At 39.8% G+C, this 23,636-nt stretch overlaps 1 pseudogene; it reads left to right on the top strand.

The window, feature by feature from the left end:
* Positions 1–23,636, top strand: part of LOC115186455 (zinc finger protein 2 homolog) — a 57,037-nt pseudogene that overhangs the window by 31,308 nt on the left and 2,093 nt on the right.

Genomic DNA, 23,636 nt, shown 5'->3' with positions numbered 1-23,636 from the left:
CTGTGATATGAGAGTTGTGTGACTGTGGTATGAGAGTTGTGTGACTGTGATATGAGAGTTGTGTGAATGGAAAGGAGTCTTAATCTGTCGTCTGGATAGTAACATATAGAAATATGCTTAATCAGATGATTGAAATGTGGATAATAAGTGGGATGATATTTTAGAAAGCAGCGGAAGGTCTATAGTTCCTGGGAGGCTTGATTTTGCCGTGGTGTCTGGGAGATTAGAGAACCGAGAACAAAAGTTTATTTTTTGTTCTGCCTTGAGTATGTTTGGAGAGCTGCTTCGTAGCTATGGAGAGTCCTTGAAAAAGCAAATGGAATGGTTGTCGTGACTACCTGAGAATTTCTTACATTTTATATGGATTCTGTGAATATATGAAAATATGATGAATTGTATGTGTGTATAATCGATTACTAGAGATTTGATGAAGTAATACTGGTAATATAATTAGATACAATTTAAACAACCCATATGTAGACAAACGTAGGTTTTGAGTTGGTATCTTTAATGGATCATTTGATAAAGATGAGGTTTAAGCGTTATTAAACAGTCTACAAAGTCTGGGCAGTTGTCTCAGAAACTGATGGGAGTGTGTCCACTTTAGGTTAACTTACCCTAACGATGTAACTATAAAACGCTTATTGGATTGGGGGGGGGGGGGGGGGGGGGGGGGGGTTCTTCCCAATATGAGAGGAGTTGCTATATTTCTTGAATAAACCTTTTTCCATGCTGACCTTCTAACATGTTCTTTGAAGAAGAACCTTTTGGGGCTGTTTTTCATTGACCAAGAACCCTACGGTTCTTAGGGGATCTGAGAACAACTCCAGTTGAACCCTTCATTTTTAGAGTGTAGTTGGCTCTATTTACTCTCAGATTCAAACATGATGATTAGCATCAACGATCAAGTCAGCTGCTGCTGCTCTAATACAGTATGAGGTGAGAAGGTGAACTGATGTTGAACTGGGCAGTCAGCTGCTGCTGCTCCAATACAGTATGAGGTGAGACGGTGAACTGATGTTGAACTGGGCAGTCAGCTGCTGCTGCTCCAATACAGTATGAGGTGAGACGATGAACTGATGTTGAACTGGGCAGTCAGCTGCTGCTGCTCCAATACAGTATGAGGTGAGACGGTGAACTGATGTTGAACTGGGCAGTCAGCTGCTGCTGCTCCAATACAGTATGAGGTGAGACGGTGAACTGACGTTGAACTGGGCAGTCAGCTGCTGCTGCTCCAATACAGTATGAGGTGAGACGGTGAACTGACGTTGAACTGGGCAGTCAGTCATTCATTCTGTACTATGAGTCTGGTCTATCATTGTTACTGCACATTCTGGTAAAAATTGTAACCAATAAGGAGAGACTTTTCTTCAAACAATCAACCATTATTTGATAAGAATTGCAATAATGTAGCTGGTCAGCCCTACACTCTGAGGTGGAAGGCCGAGAGCTCGATGACACAAGGAGTTCAGAAGCCTTATATAGTCAAACTATCTTGTGCATATAGAAAACGTGATCTTGGCATGTGAACGTGTGTGGAGAACGAAACACAGACTAACTGTGAATTGGTCGTCTCGTTCTGTAGCAACAGCTAGTTATTCTAGTTTTCTAGTGAGGTGTCAAAACAACAGGAAATCACTCTCGACACAGTTCCTCTGAAGTATATCAACGGTTCCCTGGATTGGGCCAAGCGCCTTTGGCCTGTCTGCCCAGAGGGTGTGTGGTTGCACACCCACACAAACATACACATAAACTTCTCAACCTTAAAGAGATCCTTCAACACATTAGAAGTCATAAACTTAAAGAGGTTGACATAGATTTTTCCCTCACAACATTGCACAGAGATAAATCAGGACCCAGACTGAACTGTGTGATGTAGGGAGTTGTAGTTTCTCTAGAGATAAATCAGATCCAGACTGAACTGTGTGATGTAGTAGGGAGTTTTAGTTTCTCTAGAGATAAATCAGATCCAGCCTGAACTGTGTGATGTAGTAGAGTTGTAGTTTCTCTAGAGATAAATCAGATCCAGCCTGAACTGTGTGATGTTGTAGTTTCTCTAGAGATAAATCAGATCCAGACTGAACTGTGTGATGTAATAGAGTTGTCGTTTCCAACAGGCCAATATTCTACATAGTTTAGCGCATAAAACGTAATTAACTACAGTGACCATAATCCATTGCGTGCCTACTTGTCTTGTCTGTGTTTCTTTTACACCTGCTATTTAAAAGAGACAGAAGAATGCACGATGGTCAATGCTATCTGGGATCCTTGGGACATCCCTAGCCTAAACCCTAACCTTAACCGCTGCCTTAACCATTTTAAATGTCAACTTCAATGGCCTAGGGACGTCCCATGGATGTATCTCTACCTGAAAATACATGATCCAAGTGATTGATAGTTGGTATTCAGCAGTCATAAAGCCATATATACTTTAATGAACCACTAAAATAGTGATTTTGTCAGACAGCATAGACAGCAGCTCTACACTTTATTGACTGACTGATCCATTCATCCTTCCATCCCTCCTCAGCCTTCCTCTCCTCTGAAGACCCAGTGAGGGTGGAGCTCAGTCAGAGAGCTGTTGAGGGACTGGTTAGGAAGAACACTTCTACAGCCAGAGAGGTGAGAGGTCACACATGGTTTAGATGGTAAATATTTATGTCCCCTTAGCGGTTCATCACGTCAGCAAAAGGTAATATGTTCCATCATCTATGTTCATTTACATTAGTGCAAATTGTTCACTGATATTGGTGTAATTTCTCACCCCTTTTGGCTGTATGAAAGTTAATTTCCCCTCAGACACACATTTGTTCTTTGATATTATGAAGGTCATTTGTGTCAAATGTACTTTTCCCCACTCATTCACCCCATCTCTTTACATTGCTTATGCATATTTGGTGGCCTGACTGCATCCAGACTATCAAAGGCCCATCCTGGTAGATCTGAACCTAATTCAGCTTGGAGTGATCGGTTGACAGAAGTCACATTTAGGTGCCAGGTGTAACTGAGGCCATAGATGCTCCATATCCATTACTTTGAGTGTTTTATATAATATGACTAAATGTGTTTCAGTGTTGCAGGGACAGTCAATAAATGGAACGACAAGGCCACAGAACATGACATAAGCAGAGCTGTGGGAGACCACCTCAAGCCCCTGGTAGAGCCGGGGGTGGTGTTTACCACTCCACCACGCCTTCAGCAAGCTGGAAAAGTGGGATTGATACTGTTTTTCATACTAAGAGGGACCAAGAGTCTGTTGATTGGCCAGTCATTGGGTTAATTTGTTGAAATCAAATCAGGCTTTATTTATACAGCACATTTCAGACATGGATGCAACACAATGGCTTCACAGGAAAAAATAAAAAAAATGAAAATAAACAGAAATATTTAGCAAACAACAAAACAGAAGACTAACAACTGAAAGACTAATGCACATTCTAAGGAAATGCCATTGATTAAAATATTAATTGGATGCAATATCCAACCCAAAATATAACTTGTTTTTTAGGAGGGGTTCTGAAAGACACTATGAGGGTGTCCACTGAAAGTTGACTAGTAACAACAACTGGGACCTAAAAGACACCCACCATGAGACCCACTAAATCTGCCCAAGAAGAGGAAAACAAAAGAAAAACCCAAAACAAACTGAAAGACAGGAAGCAAACCAAAAAGGTGGAGCAACTAAAGGTGTCGACTCTCCACATGTATCAAGACAACTGGAGCACTGGGCCAGACACTCTTAAATAGAACCTGGACCAGCTCAGGTGAAACACCTTCCCACTAACGAGATGGACAAGCCAGCACAGGTGTAACACACACTGACTAACGAGGTGACACCAATCAGTGCGTCCTACGTGCTAACGAGCTAGACGTGCTAACGAGCTAGACGTGGTAACGAGCTAGACGTGCTAACGAGCTAGACCTGGTGACGAGCTAGACGTGCTAACGAGCTAGACGGGCTGACGGGCTAGACGTGCTAACGAGCTAGACGTGCTAACGAGCTAGACGTGCTAACGAGCTAGACGTGCTAACGAGCTAGACGGGCTAACGAGCTAGACGTGCTGACGAGCTAGACGGGCTAACGAGCTAGACGTGCTAACGAGCTAGACGTGCTAACGTCAAACCTCAAAATTAAAGATTGAACCACCTTCCCCTTAGGACAACAAATATATTGTATATTTATGACTCAATTTATTATGATTGTTAATAAAACTGATAATAGACGTCCATGTGTATAAGCTGCAAGTACATTGAAATTAAATAGTTTTCAACTAAAACCAAACTTGTATTGTATGTCGGGCATAGTCTTAGTTTCAACGACATTTTGCTAGGTGGGATATCCCCAATGTCAGTTTTAACGTGTCCAAATGCAGAAACAGTTTGTGATAAATTGAAAACCTAAACGTAAAATGTACTATATCCAAAAACATCTGCCATAATAATCATATTACTTGTATTTTTTTTTTAAACAAGCACCTTATAAACTGCACAAGCACCAAAAACGCTGTTGTTTTAGCAATAAATCAATGATATCGATTAAGGGGGAAATCAGGTTGTACGTGATGTTGAAACTAACACAACTAAAAAAACACATGGAAATGGGAGATATCTTTTATCTCACTGGTTAGAGGACAACCTGCAGGAGACAGTCAGCTACATTTTGGAATGATGCATTTAAATTTAAGGGTCGCTAAACAAAGGAACGCAACACTTATTTGTCATAACTCATCAATATCATGCTAAAATCAATTGTGCCGAGATGAGGTTGCACGTCCTGTTAAAACTAACAGCTCAAAAACCACATGGAATCTGGGAATAATGTGTACATCACTGGTTAGAGAACAACTTGTAGAAAACAGCTAGCTACATTTTGAAGTGTTGCATTTTGATTCAAGTGGGTCACCAACGTGGTAAGTGTAACACAACTCTTTTTTTGTTAGTCACTTTTTGTTAAAACTCATAAATAGTAACTCTTCCATTTCAGAGCCTGGATTTTCCCCCTGAGGCTAATATCCATATCATGTTGAAATCAATAGAACAGGGGACAAACGTTTAAACATTCTACATTGTGACATCATTTCATTGATATCATGAAACAACTCCTTCATGTATTTTCTGATGTTTAATCAGAGATTTTTTATCAGAGTATCTCTTCCCACATTGATCACAGCTAGGAGGTTTCTCTCCTGTGTGTGTTCTCTGATGTGATACTAGGCTGGTTAGCCAAGCAAATCTTATCCCACATTGACTACAGCTATATTGTTTCTCTCCTGTGTGTGTTCTCTGGTGTATAGTGAGATAGCTAGACGTAGAAAAACTCTTCTCACATTGAGTACAGCTGTATGGTTTCTCTCCTGTATGAGTTCTCTGGTGTTTAGTGAGAACTCTAGATGTAGAAAAACTATTCCCACATTGGTTACAGCTATAAGGTTTCTCTCCTGTGTGTGTTCTCTGGTGTCATTAAAATACTCCTACTACAATATTAAAACATTCTACATTGTGACATTATTTCTTTGATATCATGAAACAACTCCTTCATGTATTTTCTGATGTTTAATCAGAGAACGTTTTTGACAGTATCTCTTCCCACATTGATTGCAGCTATAAGGTTTCTCTCCTGTGTGTGTTCTTTGGTGTCTGGTCCACATGCTAAAGTAAGTAAAACTCTTCCCACATTGAGCACAGCTATAAGGTTTTTCTCCTGTGTGCGTTCTCTGGTGTGATACCAGATTGCCAGATTGACCAAAACTTTTCCCACATTGACCACAGGTATAAGGTTTCTCTCCTGTGTGTATTCTCTTGTGTTGAGTCAGATGGCAAGATCGACCAAAACTCTTCCCACATTGACCACAGCTATAAGATTTCTCTCCTGTGTGTATTCTCTGGTGTTGAGTCAGAGTGCTAGATGCAGCAAACCTCTTCCCACATTTACCACAGCTATAAGATTTCTCTCCTATGTGTATTCTCTTGTGTTGAGTCAAGTGGCAAGATCGACCAAAACTCTTCCCACATTGACCACAGCTATAAGGTTTCTCTCCTGTGTGTGTTCTCTGGTGTAGAGTCAGAGTGCTAGATGCAGCAAACCTCTTCCCACATTGACCACAGCTATAAGGTTTATCTCCTGTGTGTATTCTCTGGTGTAGTGTCAGAGTGCTAGATGCAGCAAACCTCTTCCCACATTGACCACAGGTATAAGGTTTCTCTCCTGTGTGTATTCTCTTGTGTTGAGTCAGATGGCAAGATCGACCAAAACTCTTCCCACATTGACCACAGCTATAAGATTTCTCTCCTGTGTGTGTTCTCTGATTAATTTTAATGCCTGATGAGGAAGTAAATCTCTTCTCACAGTCAGAGCAGCAGTGAGTTCTCTTCCCTGTGGATCTCTGCAGGTGTTTCTTGAGGTGTTCTGATGTGGAGAGACTCTTCTCTGCCTCTTCAGCATCATGTGGTTGTTGAGGCTCCCCAGAGGACCCACGGTAGTCCCGTCTCTCTCCTGTGTGAACAACAAAGTCAGACAGATGATTAAAGGCCCACAACAGCAGAAATCCACTGTTTATTTGAGGTAAAAGGTGATGCCCAGATCATACCCATGAAGTTGTACAACAATTGACATCCGTTAAATTATTTCACAATTAAGACAGTCAACTTAGCAACAATCATATTTTGTCTTGTTTTCACATTAGTAGTAACTAGAAATAAGTTATTCATGTTGTTGAAACTCTAAGCAGTGTGCCAGACGACTTTTGGTCTCCAATATAGGCCCCTTCCTGTGTTTTCTAAAATTGCAGCACGAAGGCAATGCACATGCAATTTGATTGCAGAAACCTGATAATGAGGAAACCACTAGTTATGGATGAGTATATCTGCTAATGAGGAAACCACTAGTTATGGATGTAGTATATCTGGTAATGAAGAAACCACTAGTTATGGATGTAGTATATCTGGTAATGAGGAAACCACTAGTTATGGATGTAGTATATCTGCTAATGAGGAAACCACTAGTTATGGATGTTGTATATCTGCCTGGAGCAAAAAATGGTGAGCGAAGATTTTAGTTATCACAATGTATTCTGAATATTACAGCACAAGATCAGGAGTGCTACTCAAGGAAACTCACATGCCAGTAGGTTACAGTAGGTTGTAACTCTCTAGGTCATGCCAGTAGGTTACAGTAGGTTGTATCTCTCTAGGTCATGCCAGTAGGTTACAGTAGGTTGTATCTCTCTAGGTCATGCCAGTAGGTTACAGTAGGTTGTATCCAAGTGGAAACAATTATCAACCCAACGTGGAAAGTGTTGAATTTGGTCAACAACAAAATGAATGGCTTATTTGCTACGTGAGGTTTACTTGATCTAACAGAAGTTTCGTAATGATTAAGTTGTTACGTGGACACGTGACATACCGACAACTTTGATAAAAACACTATAGGAGTTGTCTCCAAATCGCTATGCATATTCATGCTAGTAGCTTAGCATCTCTCTCCATTGAATACAGGCGGTTGACGTCAACAACCCTCATAGAATATAAACAATAGATTACAATAATAAGATGTATCCACCAATCCAAAGACAGGATAGGTGGGAGATAGACAACCCACAGTGCAGCTTTGTGGACAACGACTCCCCTTGTCAGGGCGGAGAGACATCTTGTCAGTATATCCATAATCTTTGGTGTAGCCAACCCAACTCTCACATGGCTCTATTGGGGGTCACGGTGTGTAGTAAAACATCACTACATTAAAATCACTACATTCCGTGGCCCCCCAGTCTGCGGTCAGCAGATAGACCCTCCTCAAATATATATGTTAAGTCACTTTTTGGAAACGGAACGGAGAAAAGAAGGGGTAGCTTGTTCTCTACGTCGTCTGATTCTAGACATATCAGTCATCATCCCAGGGCCCTCCGTTGAAGAGGTATTGACGAGCCAACTCCGAATATCCAAAGTTAAAAACTAATTGAAGGCGGTACTTACTGGTGTTAATCAGATCTCCTGTCTCCTCCTCTTCATCTTCCAATGTGACAGTAATCTCTCCTTCCTTCTTCACTCCAAAAACAGCATCATCCTCTTTTTCCTCTTGTTTAACTGAAACGTCTTTCTCTTCTTCTTTCACTGTAACAGCCTCACCCTCTACTTCTTGTTTTACTGTAACATCCTCCTCTTCCTTCTCCTCTTTCACGACAATGTTCAGCCCCAGAGCTTCTTTCTCCGTCCAGCAGACCTCCTCTTCTTTAACAGGAGGGGAGTAGTTTAGGAAGCTCATGTTCGGAGATGTTAGCTAGCTAGCTATCATTAGCGACTAGGCTAATGCTAACTTAACCAGCCAGCTACTATAGCTGACTAATACACAATAACGTAATATTAAATAGGTTAACAAGTAGATACGACAGAAGTGTGTCTAAAACACAGTAGCTAATATAGACCGAAAGCGTATAAATATCTTGAATCTTTCGGCTATGTTGGCTAGCAAGCTACCGAGGTGGTTGACGAGCTGTTTATGAAGAACCGTCCACTAGATTATACGTCACGCTGCAGCATCGCCTGAAAGACGCACATCGCCGTCTGCTGACTGGAGGGAAACGCAGTTGAGGATCAGATTTTATATTCAGACAAAGATTATTTTACATGAATTTAATTAAATAATACTGTTATATTGAGACATACAAAGACAGGAATGTGTTGGTTGATTAGTGCGAATATAACATGTTTACTACAGCACATTTAAGGAAGTTTCATTCAGTCAAACAACATATAAATAAGTAGCCAGCTACTGTAGGTCGATACTGCTCCTACATGGTGTAACAATACATCATGTAGATGTATATAATGAACAGACTAAGTCTATACTGCTCCTACATGGAGTAACAATACATCATGTAGATGTATATAATGAACAGACTAGGTCTATACTGCTCCTACATGGTGTAACAATACATCATGTAGATGTATATAATGAACAGACTAGGTCTATACTGCTCCTACATGGTGTAACAATACATCATGTAGATGTATATAATGAACAGACTATGTCTATACTGCTCCTACATGGTGTAACAATACATCATGTAGATGTATATAATGAACAGACTAGGTCTATACTGCTCCTACATGGTGTAACAATACATCATGTAGATGTATATAATGAACAGACTAGGTCTATACTGCCCCTACATGGTGTAACAATACATCATGTAGATGTATATAATGAACAGACTATGTCTATACTGCTCCTACATGGTGTAACAATACATCATGTAGATGTATATAATGAACAGACTAGGTCTATACTGCTCCTACATGGTATAACAATACATCATGTAGATGTATATAATGAACAGACTAGGTCTATACTGCTCCTACATGGTGTAACAATACATCATGTAGATGTATATAATGAACAGACTAGGTCTATACTGCTCCTACATGGTGTAACAATACATCATGTAGATGTATATAATGAACAGACTAGGTCTATACTGCTCCTACATGGTGTAACAATACATCATGTAGATGTATATAATGAACAGACTCGGTCTATACTGCTCCTACATGGTGTAACAATACATCATGTAGATGTATATAATGAACAGACTAGGTCTATACTGCTCCTACATGGTGTAACAATACATCATGTAGATGTATATAATGAACAGACTAGGTCTATACTGCTCCTACATGGTGTAACAATACATCATGTAGATGTATATAATGAACAGACTAGGTCTATACTGCTCCTACATGGTGTAACAATACATCATGTAGATGTATATAATGAACAGACTAGGTCTATACTGCTCCTACATGGTGTAACAATACATCATGTAGATGTATATAATGAACAGACTAGGTCTATACTGCTCCTACATGGTGTAACAATACATCATGTAGATGTATATAATGAACAGACTAGGTCTATACTGCTCCTACATGGTGTAACAATACATCATGTAGATGTATATAATGAACAGACTAGGTCTATACTGCTCCTACATGGTGTAACAATACATCATGTGGGGCTTTAAGGCGATGCTGTTGGTGTGACGTATAATGTAGTGGACGGAACTCTTCTTTCAACAGCAGCAACAGTTAATCAGCCACCTCGGTAGCTTGCTAGACAAAATAGCCGAACCAATAAAGCTCTTTAGACGCTTTAGTGTATATTAGCCACTGTGTTTTAAACCCACTTCTGTCGTCTAGTTAGTTATCCGTTGTAATATCATATTTACGGTGTTGTTGTTATTATTCAGCTAGCGGGCTGGTTAAGTTATTAGCATAGCTAGCTAACCTCCCCGACCATGAGTTCACTAAGCTACTCTCCTCCTGCTAAAGAAGAGGTCTCCTGGACAGAGAAAGAGGGTCTGTGGCTGAATGTTGTCGTGAAAGAGGAGGAAGAAGAGGATGTCACAATACACAAACAAGTAGAGGGGGAGGCTGTTACGGTGAAAGAAGAAGAGAAAGACGTTTCAGTTAAAGAAGAGGAAGACGCATTCAGAGTGAAAGAGGAAGAGGATGTTACTGTTAAAGAAGAGGAGGATGCATGTTTTGGAGTGAAAGAGGAGGAGGGGAAGATGACTGTTACATCGAGAAAGGAGGAGGAGGAAACTGGATATCTGGGCCCGGTTTCCCAAAGGCATCTTAAGGAATCCAATGGTTCTAACGATGAACGGACCCTGATTAACACTAGTAAGTACTGTCTTTAATACAGTGGCACAAACTCTGCAGTTGTTGAGCTGATGTTTGGTGTTAAAGGGTAAATATGCAATAGCTACATCCATATTGTGACTTTTTAAATGATTTATTTATAGCCATTGATTCTTGAAGAATATAACACAAGCCTCATGAGCTTAGTTCAACTGTTGTACCCCATCAGAACCCCAAATAAGCTTTTTTTACTCCAATGTCTAGAAACAATGTCAATCAACACTGTATAGCCTCAACATGGTTAAAACTATAATGTTGATATCATGGATGGTCAGTGCTTGCATCCGTAGGTCTGTCTATGAATTTGAGAGTAGTTACATTTCTCCAGCCCCATCATCATCTTATAACCAAACTAGTGGTGGAATGACAGCTTTGTTATTGTATGAACTGCAGATTGGTTGATAGATGTGTGGTTATTTTATAGGGGTAACCTAGGATTTAAATAGCAAAAAATTGTCAGCCCTGAGTCTTGGTTTGGTAATCAGCTGAGGAATGGGATCTGGAGAAATGTAACCACTCTCAAATTCATAGAGAAAGCTATTGTAGCAACCGTAACCCAACACCTAGCGACCTCTTCAAGAAGTTCAGACATCTTGGTGTAACAGTTATAAGGTGTTGGCTTGACAGTTGCTGGACCCAGGTTTGAGTTCAGCTCAGGGCCTCCCCCTGAATTGACTACACTATAAATACAAGGACTGGCAATCCATAAGATCAAAATGATAGTTTTAAACAAGATTTCAAGGCTAAACGGTGCTTGTTTACAAACAGTGGCGTTATACGAGCTTATGTTTTGGTTTCTGGTGGGGTAATAAAGTTGAAACATTTGAGGCATTTATTAATATTGAATTTACAATATTCTTCAAGAATCAATGGTTATATAGTAAATGGGTCTTTCTATAACTGCCAGTGTAGATTTCCTGTGGGGGTCAAATTGTTAGAGCTGTTGATAAGTCATTAGCTGTGTTAGAATACTCATAGTAACCGTACAATTTGTGATGTTAATTGAGTATATAGTATGCTTATTGGTCATAGTGTGATGTTAGTATGCCAAAAGCTCCCGGATGTCGGACTAAATTCACCAAAATATGACGTAAACACGCAGTACGTTAGGGCCCATAATGCAATTCATCAGGAAATGGGCGTGACTTCACATTGTTTTCAGATTGGAAGAAAATGGCGGAAAATATTTTGCCGAAGTCCAACTAGAGCCGATACAAATTCATTGCTTTAACTAATTATGGCAAATGTTAAGAAAATGTTGAGCAATGTAATAAAATAATTACTTTTCAAATAAGTTACCTTAGATAGAATATAGTTAACTAACTACCCAACATATATTAAATAATATACCTTACACGTTTTTTTGGCTGACAATGTGTTAGCATGTTATTACAGCAGTATGTACCGCTATGTTATCTAGCTACCTAACGTTAGTTGGCTACTTATACATCAAACTTGCCAGTATATTTACTTTATTCTATCTAACTAACTACCCAACGTTTATTGACTTGATTATTCCCGTCATTCTTAGCTTAGCTTAGCTAAACGGTATAGTCATTGTGCTTTCTCAATGGACATTCGGGTGCTTTCATAAATTCACTCTGACTATCTACTCTGATTTCAGAGCACTCTCGTCTGAGTACCAGAGAGCAGAATAATGAATTTACTAGCGTTCAACACCCGTTGAATATGTCCAGGCGTCTGAGTTAACATGAAAATGAACTAATAGTATGTAGTATATACTCATGTAGTTACAGTATTCTACAATTAACTAATAGTATGTAGTATATACTCATTAAGTATGTAGTATACAGTATGTTAGTATGGGTATTCAAACACAGCTATTCTCCTTTTTTCAAATGTTTTCAATGCCATTACATTAAAGGCGAAACATACCTACATTCAATAACATTTATGAATTGTTTGAAACCTTTGTTTTAAACCCTCCTTAAAGTTGGTGCCTTGCCGGATTTATTATTATTATTTTTTAAATAAAACACTACTTGAATTTCCTTGTATTTATGGCAGTGTAGTTCCCTTAAGGGTCAGTCAACTTTGGTACAACATACTATGGGGAGTTGCGACTTCGGTTGAAGGATCTAAAATCACACCTGAAAAGGCCAATGAAATCCGCGCCTGACTGGAAGTCCCGCCTTCCACAGGTGATAAGCGTCAGGCTGGGATTCATTCCTTCCATTATTCCGCCCTTCACCTCGGTGTGAACAGGAACAATTCATGCTACTAAAACATACAATTGGAACACGAGACTGTCTTACGTTGCTCCAACTAAACTGACACTTAGTGGTAGAGTGTGATCACCCCCTGGACTTTGTGTGGTTCTCATAGTTTCCTAATCACAATGTCCTGGTTATAGCAATGAATAAGATGGCTAAAAATGAGACCTAGACAATGAAAGTTCAGACCGAGGTAAAGTTGGATTTATATTCACACATTCAGATATTCAACAGACATTGGCCAAAAGCCATTTAAAATGGTATAAATCAATAACTAATTCATTGATTGTCACAGAAACATTAAACTAGATTTATTATATACATGTCTAGCATACTTTTACAACCTTTTTTAAACAAAAATTCCAGTTTTGATTTTATAGAAATATATAAATCTATAAAATGCCATTTAAAAGTGGTATAAATCAATAACTAATTCACCATTTGTCACGGAACAAATAATAATTAAAAGTTCATTTGTGAAATTTCTTTCCTTAATGCATTTGAGCCAATCAGTTGTGTTGTGACAAGGTAGGGTTTTTGCACTTTCTAGTAGGCTTATATTGAACATATGGTTAATAGGAGTGGTAATGTCGTCCGCTATTATCCTCAGTAATTTTCCATTCACGTTGTCAGACCCCGGTGGCCTGAAAAAGAAAAGGAGAACCTCACACTCTAGGAGCTCAGATGCAATAATTTAATAACCTAATAACCAACGTTTCCACAGACAAGCTGTTTTCATCAGGGTATAATGACAAACACTGCAGGTAACTGGTTTATACAGACAAGCTGTCTTCATCAGGGTATAATGACAAACACTGAGGGTCACTAGTTTATACAGACAAGCTGTCTTCATCAGGGTATAATGACAAACACTGTGGGTCACTAGTTTATACAGACAAGCTGTCTTCATCAGGGTATAATGACAAACACTGTGGGTCACTAGTTTATACAGACAAGCTGTCTTCATCAGGGTATAATGACAAACACTGCAGGTAACTGGTTTATACAGACAAGCTGTCTTCATCAGGGTATAATGACAAACACTGCAGGTAACTGGTTTATACAGACAAGCTGTCTTCATCAGGGTATAATGACAAACACTGCAGGTAACTGGTTTATACAGACAAGCTGTCTTCATCAGGGTATAATGACAAACACTGCAGGTAACTGGTTTATATTGTGTCAAAGGACACACACAGGTGTCTGTAATCATGTCTGAGTGTGGCCTGATATCATTGGTTAATTTACAGATATAAATAGAACATATGAAAACATAAATGGATAGCATAGGATCATAGATACAATTTGGCTACAATGACCTCCAAACATTTACAATGAATAGCAATATTCCAATAATGGATACATAGACCTCCAAACATTTACAATGAATAGCAATATTACAATAATGGATACATAGACCTCCAAACATTTACAATGAATAGCAATATTACAATAATGGATACATAGACCTCCAAACATTTACAATGAATAGCAATATTACAATAATGGATACATAGACCTCCAAACATTTACAATGAATAGCAATATTACAATAATAGATACATAGACCTCCAAACATTTACAATGAATAGCAATATTACAATAATGGATACATAGACCTCCAAATATTTACAATGAATAGCAATATTACAATAATGGATACATAGACCTCCAAACATTTACAATGAATAGCAATATTACAATAATGATACATAGACCTCCAAACATTTACAAAGAATAGCAATATTACAATAATGGATACATAGACCTCCAAACATTTACAATGAATAGCAATATTCCAATAATGGCTATGTTGAGACAGACGGGAGCAAGGCTCTTTAAATTTAAGATCCAGGCAGCCTCTTGTTTTTAACAATAAATTGTCGAGGTCACCCCCTCTCCTAGGGAGGGTGACGTGTTCGATGCCGATATAATGTAGGGACGAAATCAAGGGGTTCGCTTCCAAAAAGTGGGTCGCAACTGGATACGTCATATAGATTTTAGAACAAGGACAAGTTCTAAGATAAATAACTGCCTTAGTGGTGCACGTGATAACACCTTTGATTGGGATCTGTTTCCCTGTTTGGGGGTGTTTGAAGGATCTACATTTATAAGTGCCATTGCATTGAGCGCAGCCATTACATTTGTAGTTTCCATCCAGAAGAGGTGTAAATAGACGTTGTGCAGAGATATTTTGGGGAGGTAAATCAGAGTTTAGTAAGAATGCAAGAATGCTTGGTTTTTGTGAGACTGTCCTTGAAAGAGATAATTTCTTGATTTTTGTACCCCTTCTCCTCTGCCAAATCGTTTTTTTCTCTCCTTTAGAGTCTGTTATTAGGTCTATGTTGTTGTTAGGTGAAGTTATGGGTCCTACAGTAGGTCTATGTTCTTGTTAGGTGAAGTTATGGGTCCTACAGTAGGTATATGTTGTTAGGTGAAGTTATGGGTCCTACAGTAGGTCTATGTTGTTGTTAGGTGAAGTTATGGGTCCTACAGTAGGTCTATGTTATTGTTAGGTGAAGTTATGGGTCCTACAGTACGTCTATGCTGTTGTTAGGTGAAGTTATGGGTCCTACAGTAGGTCTATGTTATTGTTAGGTGAAGTTATGGGTCCTACAGTAGGTCTATGTTGTTAGGTGAAGTTATCGGTCCTACAGTACGTGTGTGTTACTGTTAGGATCTTCCAGTAGTTATTGATGGCCTTCCATGTGGCTCAGTTGGTAGAGCATGGTGTGTGCAACGCCAGGGTTGTGGGTTCGATTCCCACAGGGGGGGGGGGGGGAAGGCATGAAATGTATGCATTCACAACTGTAAGTCGCTCTGGATAAGAGCGTCTGCTAAATGACTAAAATGTAAAAAAAAAAAATGTAATGTTACTACTAATGTGAAAACAAGACAAAATATGACTATTGTTGCTCACTTGACTGTATTAAGACAATTGTCAAATAATTTAACAGACGTCAATTGTTGTACAACTTCATGGGTACACTCTGGGCATCACCTTTGACCTCAAATAAAGAGTGGATTTCTGCTGTTGTGGGACTTTAACCATCTGTTTAATTTTGTCGTTCACACAGGAGAGAGATGTGACTATCCTGGGTCCTCTGGGGAGTCTCAACAAGATCATGATGCTGACAGGGCAGAGAAGAGTCTCTCCAGATCAGAACACCTCAAGAAACACCAGCAGAGACCCACATTGAATAATCCTTACTGCTGCTCTGACTGTGAGAAGAACTGCAAATCTAAATCAGAACTTGAAATACACCGGAGAATCCACACAGGAGAAAAGCCGTACCACTGCTCTCATTGTGGAATGAGTTTCTCTAGATCATATTCATTGAAAACACACCTGCTAATTCACACAGGAGAGAAATCTTATAGCTGTACTCAATGTGGGAAGAGTTTTACTACATCTTCCAATCTGACTAAACATCAGAAAACACACACAACAGAGAAACCTTATAGCTGTGATCAATGTGGGAAGAGTTATGTTACATCTAGCTATCTGACTTTACACAAGAGAACACACACAGGAGATAAATCTTATAGCTGTGATCAATGTGGGAGGAGTTATGTTACATCTAGCTCTCTGACAGTACACCAGAGAACACACACAGGAGAGAAACCATTTAGCTGTACTCAATGTGGGAAGAGTTTTACAACATCTAGCTCTCTGAAGGTACACAAGAGAACACACACAGGAGATAAACCATGTAGCTGTACTCAATGTGGAAAGAGTTTTACTCGGTCAAGCTCCTTGGTTATGCACCAGAGAATACACACAGGAGAGAAACCATATAGCTGTAATCAATGTGGGAAGAGTTTTACTCAGCCAAATGGACTGATATTACACAAGCGGACACACACAGGAGAGAAACCGTGTAGTTGTACACCTGAGAACACACACAGGAGAGAAAACTTACCATTGCGCTGACTGCAGAAAGAGTTTTATTAGCTTAAGTAATTTAAAATCACACCAGAGAACACACACAGGAGAGAAAACACCATATAGCTGTACTCAATGTGGGAAGCGTTTTATTCAGTCAAGCTCCCTAATCGTGCACCAGAGAATACACACAGGAGAGAAACCTTATAGCTGTACTCAATGTGGGAAGAGTTTTACTCAGGCAAGCTGCCTGAAAGTACACCTGAGAACACACACAGGAGAGAAACCTTACCACTGCTCTGACTGCGGAAAGAGTTTTGTTAGATCAAGTGATTTAAAATCACACCAGAGAACACACACAGGAGAGAAGCCTTATAGCTGTACTCAATGTGGGAAGAGTTTTACTCAGTCAAGTGGCCTGATAGCACACCAGAGAACACACACATTAGAGAAATCTCATAGCTGTCATCAATGTGACAAGAGATACTCTGTTAAAAGATCTCTGATCAAACATCAGAAAATACATAAATGAAGGAATTGTTTTAATAATTTCACAATGTAGAATGTTTTAACATTGTAGTAGGAGTATTTTAATGATGTCACAATGTAGAACTCTAAACGTTTGCCCCCTGTTCTATTGATTTCAACATGATATGGATATTAGCCTCAGGGGGAAAATCCAGGCTCTGAAATGGAAGAGTTACTATTTATGTGATTTAACAAAAAGTGACTAACAAAAAAAGAATTGTGTTACACTTACCATGTTGGTTACGCACTGGAATCAAAATGCAACACTTCAAAATGTAGCTAGCTGTTTTCTACAAATGGTCCTCTAACCAGTGATGTACACATTATTCCCAGATTCCATGTGATTTTTGAGCTGTTAGTTTTAACAGGACGTGCAACCTCATCTCCCTCCTCTCGGCACAAATGATTTTAGCATGATATCGATGAGTTATGACATAAGTGTTGTGTTCCTTTGTTCAGCGACCCCTACATTTAAATGCATCACTCCAAAATGTAGCTGACTGTCTTCTGCAGGTTGTCCTCTAATCAGTGAGGTGAAATATATCTCCCATTTCCATGTGTTTTTTTAGTTGTGTTAGTTTCAACAGCACGTACAACCTGATTTCCCCTAATCGATATCAGTGATTTATTGCTACTTGTCAAAACAACAGCGTTTTTGGTGCTTGTGCAGTTTATAAGGAGCCTGTTTTAAAAAATACAAGTAATACGATTATTGTGGCAGATGTTTGTGTATATAGCACATTTTATGTTTAGATTTGGACATGTTAAAACTGTGTTTTGACATTGGGGCTATCTCACCTAGCAAAATGTCATTGAAAAGATGTTGAAAATAAGACTATGCAATCAAATATTTCATATTTACATTTCATGTAACATTTAGTAATGATAATTATTTATGCAACCAACTGACAATTTTTTGGTACAATTATATTGACATTGTTGCCCTGCTTTTAGAATATCAGGGTTCATGGTGAGGACAACTTGGTTTCTGATTGTCTCAAGGGTGGGCAGTCAAACAGTTTTGTGTTTTGCGTTTAGCCAGTGCGTTGCCATGGATCACAGTTTATTTTGACTGCACATTTTTCTGTATTGGAGATGAGTTTTGTTTGGGCTCGTTCCAAGGGGACGAGAGTTCTAGAAGCTAGTGAGTTTTAGGAAGAGGAGAGTTCTAGAATTTAGTGAGTTTTAGGATTCTATGGAAAGAAAAAGGAGAAAAGATATATTGTATATTATTTAGAAATACGTGTTTTTTCTTGTTTTTAATTGTTGACAGCCAGTAGACACCATGTTTATATTGGTGATGGTGAAGCATTGTAGTTGATTATCATGTGAAATGGAAGTTGTTTTCTGTTGGTGGTGAGCAAACGTATCCAACAAAAATATAGGATATATGTGTTGTCTTGAAGGGGAAGGTGTTACAGGCTTTGGTTTTTCCATTTATGTTTTGAGGTTGGACGTTAGCGCGTCTAGCTCGTTAGCGCGTCTAGCTCGTTAGCGCGTCTAGCTCGTTAGCGCGTCTAGCTCGTTAGCGCGTATAGCTCGTTAGCGCGTCTAGCTCGTTAGCGCGTCTAGCTCGTTAGCGCGTCTAGCTCGTTAGCGCGTCTAGCTCGTTAGCGCGTCTAGCTCGTTAGCGCGTAGGACGCACTGATTGGTGTCACCTCGTTAGTCAGTATGTGTTACACCTGTGCTGGCTTGTCCATCTCGTTAGTGGGAAGGTGTTTCACCTGAGCTGGTCCAGGTTCTATTTAAGAGTGTCTGGCCCAGTGCTCCAGTTGTCTTGATACATGTGGAGAGTCAACACCTTTAGTTGCTCCACCTTTTTGGTTTGCTTCCTGTCTTTAAGTTTGGTGTGGGTTTTTCTTTAGTTTTCCTCTTCTTGGGCAGATTTAGTGGGTCTCATGGTGGGTGTCTTTTAGGTCCCAGTTGTTGTTACTAGTCAACTTTCAGTGGACATTGTGAGAGCAAAATTGCAAGATTATGATATTATACTTGTATTGCATCAAATGGTTGTTTTATGCAACAGAATAGAGGGTTCTTAGAACTATTGTGTCTGTGTGTTCTACTGAGGATGGGCCTCTTGGAGAAAACACTGACAGGAGATTTACAATGTCTTTTGGGTGATAAAACCTAAAGAGACAACATTCCAGAGCATGAGTTAATGTTTCTGTTCTATATGGTACCAGGGAGAGATGACCCCAGGGCCAGACCCTGGTCTCTACACAAAGAGTACTGTTTTTACAGCAGATACTGTCTGCTGAGAATTATAAGTATCTTTCATACAAATCTTAACCTTGTGACCCGTTCTATACATCTGTTGTTGGTCATGTAGGTTGAAAGGGGTGTATCTTGGCTGTAAAAGACCTTGGTACTTTTGTATCGTGGCTCTCAACGAATCATCTGGGGGTGATTCATCTCTCAACGAATCATCTGGGGGTGATTCATCTCTCAACGAATCATCTGGGGGTGATTCGTCGACCAGCCATCATTATCGTAGAACACTCAATTGATTCACTTTATATGTGTGTTGTATTGACCTGCTCCCGTATTAATAAGTGAATAAAGATTTCGTTTTAGAATAACTCTGACTTGTGTGATAAATTTGTCTCCTCAATTGATATTAAAGAAATTAACCACCACATTTGGCGATGGGGATGTGAATCTTCACTTGGCCCTGATGACCTGGTAAATGACCTGGCTCCTGATGACCTGGGTAAATGACCTGACTCCTGACGACCTGGGTAAATGACCTGGCTCCTGACGACCTGGGTAAATGACCTGACGACCTGGGTAAATGACCTGATGACCTGGGTAAATGACCTGGCTCCTGACGACCTGGGTAAATGACCTGGCTCCTGACGACCTGGGTAAATGACCTGATGACCTGGGTAAATGACCTGGCTCCTGACGACCTGGGTAAATGACCTGGCTCCTGATGACCTGGGTAAATGACCTGACTCCTGACGACCTGGGTAAATGGCCTGACTCCTGATGACCTGGGTAAATGACCTGACTCCTGACGACCTGGGTAAATGACCTGACTCCTGACGACCTGGGTAAATGACCTGACTCCTGATGACCTGGGTAAATGACCTGACTCCTGACGACCTGGGTAAATGGCCTGACTCCTGATGACCTGGGTAAATGACCTGACTCCTGACGACCTGGGTAAATGACCTGACTCCTGACGACCTGGGTAAATGACCTGACTCCTGACGACCTGGGTAAATGACCTTACTCCTGACGACCTGGGTAAATGATCTGGCTCCTGACGACCTGGGTAAATGACCTGGCTCCTGATGACCTGGGTAAATGACCTGGCTCCTGATGACCTGGGTCAATGACCTGACTCCTGGTGACCTGGGTAAATGGTGCACGAGAGATCCCTCTAACTTGGGATCTCAGGGAGACTTCGGGAACGGAGCAGATGAACCCACCTTTGATCTGAGTCGATACCACAACTCAAACCTAATTTTTAAAAAAGAATGAGGTGAGCGAAACACGCAAAGTGGAGATTTTAGAAAATCCTCGTAGGCTCTGAGTGTGTTTTCCTGTGTGGAGGTGTAAACAGGGCCCAGTCAGTAGAATCTGGGTGTCTATTCCTGTGTGGAGGTGTAAACAGGGCCCAGTCAGTAGGCTCTGAGTGTGTATTCCTGTGTGGAGGTGTAAACAGGGCCCAGTCAGGAGGCTCTGAGTGTGTATTCCTGTGTGGAGGTGTAAACAGGGCCCAGTCAGGAGAATCTGGGTGTCTATTCCTGTGTGGAGGTGTAAACAGGGCCCAATCAGCTATCTGTGTGAACTGGATGAAAACTAGAATCTGTGTTTACTAGTTAAGATCATTTATGATATAGTGTAAGATAGTAAGGTGCACCTGTAATTGTTTTAAACCTGTAATTGTTTTAAACCTGGACCCCATTTTAGAAGTATTGAAAGATGTAAATGTATGAGTTACATTATCCTAGGAACTAACCATGAGATAGAAATGTGAAAATATTCCTGCAGGTTAAAATATTGTTGAAAAACAACCAATTGATTAGGTATGTTTGAGAACAGCATTGTGTGACTGTGATATGAGAGTTGTGTGACTGATATGAGAGTTGTGTGACTGTGATATGAGAGTTGTGTGACTGTGATATGAGAGTTGTGTGACTGTGATATGAGAGTTGTGTGACTGTGATATGAGAGTTGTGTGACTGTGATATGAGAGTTGTGTGACTGTGATATGAGAGTTGTGACTGTGATATGAGAGTTGTCTGACTGATATGAGAGTTGTGACTGTGATATGAGAGTTGTGTGACTGTGATATGAGAGTTGTGTGATTGTGGAATGAGAGTTGTGTGACTGTGGTATGAGAGTTGTGTGACTGTGATATGAGAGTTGTGTGACTGTGATATGAGAGCTGTGACTGTGGTATGAGAGTTGTGTGACTGTGGTATGAGAGTTGTGTGACTGTGATATGAGAGTTGTGTGACTGTGATATGAGAGTTGTGTGACTGTGGTATGAGAGTTGTGTGACTGTGATATGAGAGTTGTGTGACTGTGATATGAGAGTTGTGACTGTGATATGAGAGTTGTGACTGTGATATGAGAGTTGTGTGACTGTGATATGAGAGTTGTGACTGTGATATGAGAGTTGTGTGACTGTGATATGAGAGTTGTGTGACTGTGGTATGAGAGTTGTGTGACTGTGATATGAGAGTTGTGTGACTGTGATATGAGAGTTGTGACTGTGATATGAGAGTTGTGTGACTGTGATATGAGAGTTGTGTGACTGTGATATGAGAGTTGTGTGACTGTGATATGAGAGTTGTGTGACTGTGATATGAGAGTTGTGTGACTGTGATATGAGAGTTGTGTGACTGTGATATGAGAGTTATGACTGTGATATGAGAGTTGTGTGAATGGAAAGGAGTCTTAATGTGTCGTCTGGATAGTAACATAGAAATTTGCTTAATCAGATGATTGAAATGTGGATAATAAGTGGGATGATATTTTAGAAAGCAGCGGAAGGTCTATAGTTCCTGGGAGGCTTGATTTTGCCGTGGTCTCTGGGAGGTTAGAGAACCGTTGAGGATCCCATGGTCATTGTCCGGGAAACAAACGTTTATTTTTTGTTCTGCTGGGAGGATGTTTGGAGAGCTGCTTCGTAGCTATGGAGAGTCCTTGAAAAAGCAAATGGAATGGTTGTCGTGACTACCTGAGAATTTCTTACGCTTTCTATGGATTCTGTGAATATATGAAAATATGATGAATTGTATGTGTGTATAATGATTACTAGAGATTTGATGAAGTAATACTGGGAATATAATTAGATACAATTTAAACAACCCATATGTAGACGAAAGTAGGTTTTGAGTTGGTATCTTTAATGGATCATTTGATAAAGATGAGGTTTAAGCATTATTAAACTGTCTACAAAGTCTGAGCAGTTGTCTCAGAAACTGATGGGAGTGTGTCCACTTTAGGTTAAGTTACCCTAACGATGTAACTATAAAACGCTTATTGGACTTTCTCCATCCGGGTACTACATATCAAATAAAACTGCCCTTAAGGCCTGAAAATTCAGGGGGGTGTCTTCCCAATATGAGAGGAGTTGCTATTGTATCAGTCTTCCGTCCCTGACGCACATCGCCATCTACTGACTGGAGTTGGTATCGGAGTTGAGGAAATACTTTCAGACAAAAAGCTCAAAAGCGACTGCCCCTAAAAAACACGACTACCTTTGAAAACGGGCGATGCGGCATCAGAAACATTTATTATGGTGTAAAAATGTACTACAAAGTGTAGATAAATAGAATAACTTTGGTCATACCCAGTCAGCACGTGACGTCCAAGGACGTTGAATTATGGTCGATATCAGGTCTGTCTGTTGTGGCCGCTATTTCACCCATAAATAGTTATCCCAAATTGGGCTGTGTATAACTATGTAAATGTCTCTCGGACAAGGTGACTTTTATCAATATACACTCTAAAAAGTAAAGGTTCCTGGAATATCCTGTAGGGGTTCTTCAAATTGAAACTGTGGGGGAACCCCTAAAAGTTATTTGAAGAAACCCTTATCATGGTTCCTCAAATAACCTTTTGGGGTTCATTTTTTAACTCCCTGTCCACCCTCCCTCCATTATAAAAACATTTTAATAATAATAACAATATTGATTTAAATAATTCATTGTTTATTTAGTGGCACCACAAATGTGAATTAATATTTACAAAACAATTTAACAAACAAAACACATTACAAAATTGCAACATTTCTGCAGACATGTCAGACCATAATAAATAATACATTTACT

The sequence above is a fragment of the Salmo trutta genome, unplaced genomic scaffold, assembly GCF_901001165.1.
Source record: "Salmo trutta unplaced genomic scaffold, fSalTru1.1, whole genome shotgun sequence".
NCBI classification, from domain to species: domain Eukaryota; kingdom Metazoa; phylum Chordata; class Actinopteri; order Salmoniformes; family Salmonidae; genus Salmo; species Salmo trutta.
Note: the sequence above shows the minus strand (reverse complement) of the source record. Positions and strands in the feature narration are given on the sequence as shown.